General features: G+C 52.6%; 1 protein-coding gene across 1 annotated transcript in view; it reads left to right on the forward strand.

Moving 5' to 3' along the window:
• Window positions 1–11344, forward strand: part of pkhd1l1.1 (PKHD1 like 1, tandem duplicate 1) — a 402260-nt gene that overhangs the window by 151800 nt on the left and 239116 nt on the right. The gene's annotated exons all lie outside the window — the stretch shown is intronic.

The following is an 11344-nucleotide window of genomic DNA, read 5'->3' on the forward strand; positions in this document are numbered from 1 at the left end:
ATCGTTAATGTATATTGTAAAGAGTTGGGATCCCAGCACTGAGCCCTGCGGCACTCCACTAGTCACTGCCTGCCATTCTGAAAAGGACCCGTTTATCCCGACTCTCTGCCAACCAGTTCTCTATCCACGTCAGTATATTACCCCCAATACCATGTGCTTTGATTTTGCACACCAATCTCTTGTGCGTGATCTTATCAAAAGCTTCTGAAAGTCCAAATACACCACATCCACTGGTTCTCCCCTGTCCATTCTGCTAGTTACATCCTCAAAAAATTCCAGAAGATTCGTCAAGCATGATTTCCCTTTCATAAATCCGATCCGATCCTGTCACCGCTTTCCAAGTGCGCTGCTATTTCGTCCTTCATAATCAATTCCAACATTTTCCCCACTACTGATGTCAAGCTAACCGATCTATAATTACCCATTTTCTTTCTCCCTCCTTTTTTAAAAAGTGGTGTTACATTAGCTGCCCTCCAATCCATGGGAAGTGATCCAGAGTCGATAGACTGTTGGAAAATGATCACCAATGCATCCACTATTTCTAGGGCCACTTCCATGAGCACTCTGGGATGCAGACTAACAGGGGATTTATCGGCCTTCAATCCCATCAATTTTCCTAACACAATTTCCTGCCTAATAAGGATATCCTTCAGTTCCTCCTTCTCACTAGACCCACTGTCCCCTCGTACCTTCGGAAGGTTATTTGTATCTTCCTTCGTGAAGACAGAACCGAAGTATTCACCTCAATCCGACTGCAAGGGACCTACGTTTGTCTTTACTAATCTTTTTCTCTTCACATATTTATAGAAGCTTTTGCAATCAGTTTTTATATTCCCTGCAAGCTTCCTCTCGTACTCTATTTTCCAACTCTTAATTAAACCCTTCGTCCTCCTCTGTTGAATTGTAAATTTCTCCCAGTCCTCAGGTTTGTTGCATTTTCTAGCCAATTTATATGCCTCTTCTTTGGCTTTAACACTATCCTTAATTTCCTTTGTTAGCCATGGTTGAGCCACCTTCCCAGTTTTATTTTTACTCCAGACAGGGATGTACATTTGCTGAAGTTCATCCATGTGATCTTTAAATGTTTGCCATTGCCTAGCCACCGTCAACCCTTTTAGTATCGTTTGCCAGTCTATTCTAGCCAATTCACGCTTCATACCATCAAAGTTACCTTTCCTTAAGTTCAGGATCCTAGTTTTCGAATTAACTTTGTCACTCTCCATCTTAATAAGGAATTCTACTATATTATGGTCACATTTCCCCAAGGGGCCTCGCACAACAAGATTGTTAATTAGTCCCTTCTCATTACACAATACCCAGTCTAGGATGGCCAGCTCTCTGGTTGGGGTTCCTCGACATATTGGTCTAGAAAACCATCCCTAATACATTCCAGGAAATCCTCCTCCACCGCATTGCTACCAGTTAGATTAGCCCAATCACTGTATAGATTAAAGTCGCCCATGATTACTGCTGTACCTTTATTGCACACATCCCTTATTTCTTGTTTGATGCTGTCCCCAACCTCACTACTATTATTTGGTGGTCTACACACAACACCCACTAGCATTTTCTGCCCTTTGGAATTCCGCAGCTCCACCCATACCGATTCCACATCATCCAGGCTAATGTCCTTCCTTACAATTGCATTGATTTCATCTTTAACCAGCAACGCCACCCCGCCTCCTTTTCCTTTCTGTCTATCCTTCCTAAATGCTGAATACCCCTGGATGTTAAGTTTCCAGCCTTGGTCCCCCTGGAGCCATGTCTCCGTGATGCCAATCACATCGTATCCGTTAACTGCTATCTGCACAATTAATTCATCCACCTTATTCCGAATACTCCTCACATTGAGGCACAGAGTCTTCAGGCTTGTCTTTTTAACACACTTTTCCCCTTTAGAATTTTGTTGTAATGTGGCCCTTTTTGTTTTTGCCTTGGGTTTCTCTGCCCTCCACTTTTACTATTCTCCTTTCTATCTTTTGCTTCTGCCCCCTTTTTATTTCCCTCTGTCTCCCTGCATAGGTTCCCGTCCCCCTGCCATATTAGTTTAACTCCTCCCCAACAGCACGAGCAAACACTCCCCCTAGGATATTGGTTCCGGTCCTGCCCAGGTGCAGACCGTCCGGTTTGTACTGGTCCCACCTCCCCCAGAACCAGTTCCAATGTCCCAGGAATTTGAATCCCTCCCTTCTGCACCACTCCTCAAGCCACGTATTCATTTGAGCTATCCTGCGTTTCCTACTCTGACTAGCACGTGGCACTGGTAGCAATCCTGAGATTACTACTTTTGAGGTCCTACTTTTTAAATTTAGCTCCTAGCTCCCTAAATTCACCTCGTAGGACCTCATCCCATTTTTTACCTATGTCATTGGTACCTATATGCACCACGACAACGGGCTGTTCACCCTCCCTTTTCATAATGTCCTGCTCCCGCTTCGAAACATCCTTGACCCTTGCACCAGGGAGGCAGCATACCATCCTGGAGTCTCGGTTGTGGCCACAGAAATGCCTATCTATTCCCCTTACAATTGAATCCCCTATCACTATCGCTCTCCCACTCTTTTTCCTGCCCTCCTGTGCAGCAGAGCCAGCCACGGTGCCATGAACTTGGCTGCTGCTGCCCTCCCCTGATGAGTCATCCCCCTCAACAGGACTCAAAGCGGTGTATCTGTTTTGCAGGGGAATGACCACAGGGGATCCCTGCACTACCTTCCTTGCACTGCTCTTCCTGCTGGTCTTCCATTCCCTATCTGGCCATGTAGCCTTTACCTGCGGTAAGATCAACTCACTAAACATGCTATTCACGTCATTCTCAGCATCGTGCATGCTCCAGAGTGAATCCACCCGCAGCTCCAGTTCCGCAACGCGGTTCGTCAGGAGCTGGAGACGGATACACTTCCCGCACACGTAGTCGTCAGGGACACTGGAGGCGACCCTGATTTCCCACATGGTACAGGAGGAGTATAACATGTGTCCGAGCTCTCCTGCCATGACTTAACCCTTAGATACACTTAAATTGGCAACAACAATGCTAAATGTTACTTACTGATATAGAAAAGACAAAAGAAAAACTACTCACCAATCACCAGCCAATCACTTACCCCCTTGGCTGTGATGTCACCTTTCTATTTCTTTCTACTTCTTTTTTGCCTTCTCCCTGTAGCTGCACAAGCTGGGCCTTTCTAGGCCTCTCGCCGACCCCGGACTCACGCCTCAGCGACGTACCTCCCGACTGCTGAACTCGCGGCCTTTCTAGGCCTCTCACCGACCCCGGACTCACGCCTCAGCGACGCACCCCCCGACTGCTGAACTCGCGGCCTTTCTAGGCCTCTCACCGACCCCGGACTCACGCCTCAGCGACGTACCTCCCGACTGCTGAACTCGCGGCCTTTATAGGCCTCCCACCGACCCCGGACTCACGCCTCAGCGACGCACCTCCCGACTGCTGAACTCGCGGCCTTTATAGGCCTCTCACCGACCCCGGACTCACGCCTCAGCGACGCACCCCCCGACTGCTGAACTCGCGGCCTTTCTAGGCCTCTCACCGACCCCGGACTCACGCCTCAGCGACGCACCCCCCGACTGCTGAACTCGCGGCCTTTATCGGCCTCTCACCGACCCCGGACTCACGCCTCAGCGACGCACCCCCCGACTGCTGAACTCGCGGCCTTTATAGGCCTCTCGCCGACCCCGGACTCACGCCTCAGCGACGCACCCCCCGACTGCTGAACTCGCGGCCTTTATAGGCCTCTCGCCGACCCCGGACTCACGCCTCAGCGACGCACCCCCCGACTGCTGAACTCGCGGCCTTTATAGGCCTCTCACCGACCCCGGACTCACGCCTCAGCGACGCACCTCCCGACTGCTGAACTCGCGGCCTTTATAGGCCTCTCGCCGACCCCGGACTCACGCCTCAGCGACGCACCCCCCGACTGCTGAACTCGCGGCCTTTATAGGCCTCTCACCGACCCCGGACTCACGCCTCAGCGACGCACCCCCCGACTGCTGAACTCGCGGCCTTTATAGGCCTCTCGCCGACCCCGGACTCACGCCTCAGCGACGCACCCCCCGACTGCTGAACTCGCGGCCTTTTTGGCCTCTCACCGACCCCGGACTCACGCCTCAGCGACGCACCTCCCGACTGCTGAACTCGCGGCCTTTATAGGCCTCTCACCGACCCCGGACTCACGCCTCAGCGACGCACCTCCCGACTGCTGAACTCGCGGCCTTTATAGGCCTCTCGCCGACCCCGGACTCACGCCTCAGCGACGCACCTCCCGACTGCTGAACTCGCGGCCTTTATAGGCCTCTCGCCGACCCCGGACTCCCACTCTGCGTCTAATTCTTGCTCATCCTGCCCCAAAGCTTCTTCTATCTTGTCGTACAATTTTCTTCCTTGTGTTTTTGGCACCATTATGGTCAAAATTTGCACTCCGTCCCAGGGATGAAGTTGGTATATATTTCTTAAGCGGTCCAATTGGTCCCACGTTTTCACTCCCCCTTTCTTTGGATTGGGCAATTCCTTGGACCATTTATCAATTTTCTCTGGGTCTACCGGATCATGAACTAGGTATTTTTCATACACCCTTCTCTTCGTTTTTTGGTTCCGTCCTCATCCGCAGTCTCTTCTGATTTGACTACAACTCGTTTTTTTTTTAACGGGGCAAAACGCACCCCTAATTCTTCATCCTCCAACCCTGTATCGTCAGAGGAGTCAGAATCCGTATCTATTCCTTGGTTGTGTCTTCGGGTTTGCGCTTTTAATTTATCCAAACAGGGGTACCCTGGGAATTGACCGATACATTTTCCTTTTCCTATTACTATCTCTTGACCTAATGATTTTTTCCATTCTTTAATTTCACCTTTAAGATCTTTAACTTCCACTTCCAACTTTTCAAGTTCAAGTTTTTTCTATCTCAGTTGTTCACAAACTGCTTGCAATTGGTCCTTTGTACTGGTCATGTCCCTATCATGTTGGGAAAGCATTATAATTTCATTCTGCTGTCGGATCTGTCTCATAACGGCTAGGGACCATCTGGTTCGTTCTTTATTTTTCATACAGGTCGTTTTTCCCCAGACCCTTTTGAACTCGTCCAAGGACCATTGTCCTTTGGAGGTACCGTACTTTCGTTCGATCTTACTACAGGTTTTAGATAAGTTGAATTGTTGCTCTATGTATTCTTTCAACTGTTCGAGGATTTTGTCTATCGAAACCTCAGGTGCTGCCCGCCCGCCTTTAATAGTTGTAGGTAATTCTTTGCTCTTATCTTCTGCTGCCATAGTACTAATTTCTTTACTGGGGTCTCGAGTCATAGGCTTTCCAGCTGATCAGTGGGTCAGTGATGAATTAACTAACACACCACCGAAGTTTAGACGTCTATGGGACCTCGAGCCGACTACCAACCGGAGGGTTCGCAAACCGGAGGCTTTCGGAATCGCGTAGAAGGGGAGGTGAATTTAGACAATTGACCGAGGACTTTTATAAAGAGGAGTCCTTACCTCAGTATGTAGGTCCGATGTCCAAAATTCAGTTTCTTCCCTCAGCGATCGTGTTCGTGACGCCAAAATTGTTAGATCTCTTTAATTTTCAATGAGATGCGAACTCCGGTGATAGTTTAATATAACTTTATTCCAGCAACAGAACCTTGGCAGGGTTCCAGCTCTTTGTTCTTCTCAAACACATGGCAAAAAATGGCTGTTTTTATACCTGGCTCACCCCCTTTGACCTTATTGGCTCAATTGATATGTTGTTAGCCCATAATTGGTTCCCGCCTAAAGTCCTGAAATGTCAAGCGTGAGTTATAGCTCAATGCAATGTGCTGGCTCTCACGTAGGCTGGGGTCTACTTGAATTCTCTATCAAAAAGGTGTCGCCCACTGAATTAAAACAAACTTTACAGCTGCTTGTGAAAGAGTTAACTTCCTTTGTTTTGAAAGCCGACAAACACAGACACCATCAATCAATGTCAACTTTAGTCCCACAGCTTGCAGCCTTTTCAGTTCAACTTTCCAGTTAAAAAACTTTTACTTTTGTAAAGTTTCTGTGCTTTTACTCTAAAAATAAATATTCAGAAAAACAATTTTGCACATAATAGCATTTCATCCTTTTCTTCCCAGTTACACATTGGTCAGAATTTTTTTTAAGCCATACCAATTATTGATGTGAAATGCCTTATGTCTGAAACTAAAGGCACTCCACCTAATTTACACCAACCAGAATTTTATCATGGCCATAATAAAAGTCTGATTTTTAATAGGTTAATTAACCTCAGTAATTCCAATCTTAAACTTGCCAATGACACTTGGAAAAGGGGGAGGAGCCACAGCCACATAAAGGAACATGCCTTCCCAAAAACTTTAAACACCAAAGAAAAACACCAGAACAGTAAGAAAGAAACATGATCTTCCCTTTTCAATTTTTATTGAATCATAACTATCCATTATTCCTTAAACCAGTTTCAATTTCTGACCCCCATATACGCTAAGTGCACATCCAAGTTCCTTTTAAATGTGGTGAGGGTTTCTGCCTCGACCACCCTTTCAGGCAGAGTTCCAGACCCCCACCACCGTCTGGATGAAGAGATCTTCTCTAAACCTCCCCCCAATTAGTTTACACCTATGTCCCCTGTCGGTTTTAACACTTTTCTCTGCCTTATGCCTCCAATTTCATGGTTTGAATTCCCATAAACACCTCTTTTTAAAAGAAAATTCCTTCCTGCTTTTTTTTAAAAAACGGTCACCATAGCAACTAACTTCGACCCTTATCTCATGTAGCACAAAGGGGCCTCTCTCTCCACATTCCACACATCACCTTTGTTTGAGTTTGTTGCAGTTATAACAGACTTCGGGTTTTCCTATCACCCCCACTGTTTCGAATTAAATGGGGGCTGTTGGCAGTTGTTTCTCATGGGGGTGTGGTATGTCCCACCCGTTGTCTTGGTTGTACTCAGCTGCCTTTCTGCCTAAGTCCCCCCCTTCTATATCATCGTCCTTTTCGTGTGTCCTAACGGGTGCTGTCGCCATCACACCTACTGTTGGTTTATTTTGTCGCTTTCTCAGTCAATAGTCCAGCCTGTCTACTTAATTCATAATACGCGCGAGTGACTAAAATGAGGCTTTTATTCTCCTTTTGTTTCTTTTCCGACTTCCACCATTTTCTTTGTTCAATGGGTGGGTCGTCTGGTTTCCAGCTTGTTTAATCATTATTTCAATTAGTTTTCGATTTTTGTCTGCTAGATACCATGTCAGAGACCCTCTCTGGTCCCCACTCAAGTTTCTCACTTCCCACGGCTATTGGCTGTCAGCGGTATGTCCTTTACTTACTCACCCTGAGTGAGACCGATACTTACAACCCATTGGTTGTCAGCGGTATGTCTCTTACTTACTCCTCACGAGTGAGACCGTTACTTGCAACCTATGCCAATTATCAATCATAACATTACACAGACACACTTCTATATAACCGATTGTAATTGTTTCACCTGGGATCTTCCACTGACTACTTGAAGTCTCGGCCAGACCTGCAGATTCGGATCTCTGAGGCAGCTGACACCAGAGAGATTTCTGCCCTTGTCCTAACTGTGCGTGGTAATTCAAACATACGCCTTTGACATGGCTTCCATCTGCCAATGTCCGCCGTCCGCTTGAGACCCTGCCAACTATGCCAATTGTAGTGGAGTATTTAAAATAAACACTTAACAGCAGGACTGGGTTTGAAAATTCAAGTAGTCTTTATTTGCACTGGTGGGGAGACCGCCTGCTCTCTGTCTGCAGCCAGGCTTCTCCGATGATACAAAGTTCCAAGCAATCTTTTGATACACTTAATGATACATGTCAGCCTTGTGCATGATCCCCCTACACCGTTTAATTGGCCCAAAGACCGTGTGCACTGTTGTTGATTGACTAATTCCCTTTCGCGTCACACATTCATTTGCCTATGTTTCATACCAGATGGAGTTTCTCCAACGCGTTACTTCTGACCTCTTGTTCAGTTCACATTTCACTTCTGCCCCATTGCTCTGCTTTCCTGCCCTCCAAGGCCAATCTCCAAGTCACACAGCTTACATCCGTTGGTCATTGCAAAGTCAACATGTTATTCCTAATGTTATCTCAACTACCCATTAAGAAACTTAGAAAGCTGCCATTACAAAAGCCTATTAGCTTCTTTTAGTCCCGAGACCCATTCTTAACCCTTTAATTATAGCAGAGCTCAAAAGCCCCACTTCACTGCCCCTCTGACAGTACAGCACTCCCTTAGTACTGACACTGGTGAGGGAAGTCATTTTATTTTGTGAAGTGGATTGAAATTTAAGAGTGCATGTAGATTTTCTTATCGATGTGTTTATTTGTAGTAACTGAAAGGCAGCCATTTCTCTGATTGGCTCTCCATTACCACATGATCTATTGCTAATTGGTCCCCTTGGAGGATAAGCCACACCCTGAAGTTCTTCTGGAATGTGTAACTGGAACCATCCAGCCCAAGTTCTGACTGACTTTCCAATTTGTAATTCGATTCATTTTGACTTCAGAAGCCACAGAGGGTAGATCTCCCCAAAAACCACCAAGTTCCAGCCAAAGTCCCTTACTCCAGAGCAAGTGCATCCCTCCTCTAGCTGAAGTCCCTTACACCAGCGCAAATGTTGCCTCCGCCAGCTGAAGACACTGACCCAAGCGCAAGTGCAGTGTCGTGACTTCTGGATTTCATCCACCCCAACAATGTCCCTTGGAACACATGCACCAAGCTTGTATGCACCAGGGGGTTGGAAGAATATGATCCATCTTCTCTGAGTTCCCTCTCTCCCCTCCGATTCTCACACCCCCCCCACTCCCAACCTGTGTCTGGCTCCCCTCCGTACTCTCTCTCTGCACCCCGTGACTCCCTCCTCACGGAGCACTTTACGGTGACCCTTGGCACTTCAAGTACAGTAACCAGCTGCTGAGATAACTGGTAACTATGGAAAGCTCAGACAATGTAATTGGAGTGAAAACTGCTTCCGATGGGATGCATCAAATCTGCCCCCTGAGAAACAAACTGTTCCTGGCCGCCCCCCTTCTCTCTCCCCCGTCCCCCCCACCCACTGCCACCCCGCTGTCCCGCCTCTCTCCCCCCACCGACCCGCTTCTCTCCCCCCCCACCGACCCGCTTCTCCCCCCCCCACCGACCCGCCTCTCTCTCCCCCCACCGACCCGCTTCTCTCCCCCCCACCGACCCGCTTCTCTCCCCCCCACCGACCCGCTTCTCTCTCCCCCCACCGACCCGCCTCTCTCTCCCCCCACCGACCCGCTTCTCTCTCCCCCCACCGACCCGCTTCTCTCCCCCCACCGACCCGCTTCTCTCCCCCCCACCGACCCGCCTCTCTCTCCCCCCCACCGACCCGCTTCTCTCCCCCCACCGACCCGCTTCTCTCCCCCCCACCGACCCGCTTCTCTCCCCCCACCGACCCGCTTCTCTCTCCCCCCACCGACCCGCTTCTCTCCCCCCCACCGACCCGCTTCTCTCTCCCCCCACCGACCCGCTTCTCTCTCCCCCCACCGACCCGCCTCTCTCCCCCCCACCGACCCGCTTCTCTCCCCCCCACCGACCCGCTTCTCTCCCCCCCACCGACCCGCCTCTCTCTCCCCCCACCGACCCGCTTCTCTCTCCCCCCACCGACCCGCCTCTCTCCCCCCACCGACCCGCTTCTCTCTCCCCCCACCGACCCGCCTCTCTCCCCCCCACCGACCCGCCTCTCTCTCCCCCCACCGACCCGCTCTCTCTCCCCCCCACCGACCCGCTTCTCTCTCCCCCCACCGACCCGCCTCTCTCCCCCCCACCGACCCGCCTCTCTCTCCCCCCCACCGACCCGCTTCTCTCTCCCCCCACCGACCCGCCTCTCTCCCCCCACCGACCCGCCTCTCTCTCCCCCCACCGACCCGCTTCTCTCTCCCCCCACCGACCCGCCTCTCTCCCCCCACCGACCCGCTTCTCTCTCCCCCCACCGACCCGCCTCTCTCTCCCCCCACCGACCCGCTTCTCTCTCCCCCCCACCGACCCGCCTCTCTCTCCCCCCACCGACCCGCCTCTCTCCCCCCCACCGACCCGCTTCTCTCTCCCCCCACCGACCCGCCTCTCTCTCCCCCCACCGACCCGCTTCTCTCTCCCCCCACCGACCCGCCTCTCTCTCCCCCCACCGACCCGCCTCTCTCCCCCCCACCGACCCGCTCTCTCCCCCCCACCGACCCGCTTCTCTCCCCCCCACCGACCCGCTTCTCTCTCCCCCCACCGACCCGCTTCTCTCTCCCCCCCACCGACCCGCCTCTCTCTCCCCCCACCGACCCGCCTCTCTCCCCCCCACCGACCCGCTTCTCTCCCCCCACCGACCCGCCTCTCTCTCCCCCCACCGACCCGCTTCTCTCTCCCCCCACCGACCCGCTTCTCTCCCCCCCACCGACCCGCTTCTCTCCCCCCCACCGACCCGCTTCTCTCTCCCCCCACCGACCCGCCTCTCTCTCCCCCCACCGACCCGCCTCTCTCCCCCCCACCGACCCGCTTCTCTCTCCCCCCACCGACCCGCTTCTCTCCCCCCCACCGACCCGCTTCTCTCTCCCCCCACCGACCCGCTTCTCTCCCCCCCACCGACCCGCCTCTCTCCCCCCCACCGACCCGCCTCTCTCTCCCCCCACCGACCCGCTTCTCTCCCCCCCCACCGACCCGCTTCTCTCCCCCCCACCGACCCGCTCTCTCTCCCCCCCACCGACCCGCTTCTCTCCCCCCCACCGACCCGCCTCTCTCTCCCCCCACCGACCCGCTTCTCTCCCCCCCACCGACCCTCTCTCCACCGACCCGCTCTCTCTCCCCCCCCACCGACCCGCCCTCTCCCTCTCTCCCCCCCACCGACCCGCCTCTCTCTCCTCCCCCCACCGACCCGCTCTCTCTCCCCCACCGACCCGCCTTCTCTCCCCCCCACCGACCCGCCTCTCTCCCCCCCCACGACCCGCTCTCTATGATCGCTCTCCCTTCTCTCTCTCCCCCCCACCGACCCGCCTCTCTCTCCCCCCACCGACCCGCCTCTCTCTCCCCCCACCGACCCGCTTCTCTCCCCCCCACCGACCCGCTTCTCTCCCCCCACCGACCCGCTTCTCTCCCCCCACCGACCCGCTTCTCTCCCCCCCACCGACCCGCTTCTCTCCCCCCCACCGACCCGCTTCTCTCTACCCCACCGACCCGCCTCTCTACCCCCACCGACCCGCTTCTCTCTCCCCCCACCGACCCGCTTCTCTCCCCCCCACCGACCCGCTTCTCTCTCCCCCCACCGACCCGCTTCTCTCTCCCCCCACCGACCCGCTTCTCTCCCCCCCACCGACCC

Source organism: Pristiophorus japonicus, chromosome 1, assembly GCF_044704955.1.
Source record: "Pristiophorus japonicus isolate sPriJap1 chromosome 1, sPriJap1.hap1, whole genome shotgun sequence".
NCBI classification, from domain to species: domain Eukaryota; kingdom Metazoa; phylum Chordata; class Chondrichthyes; family Pristiophoridae; genus Pristiophorus; species Pristiophorus japonicus.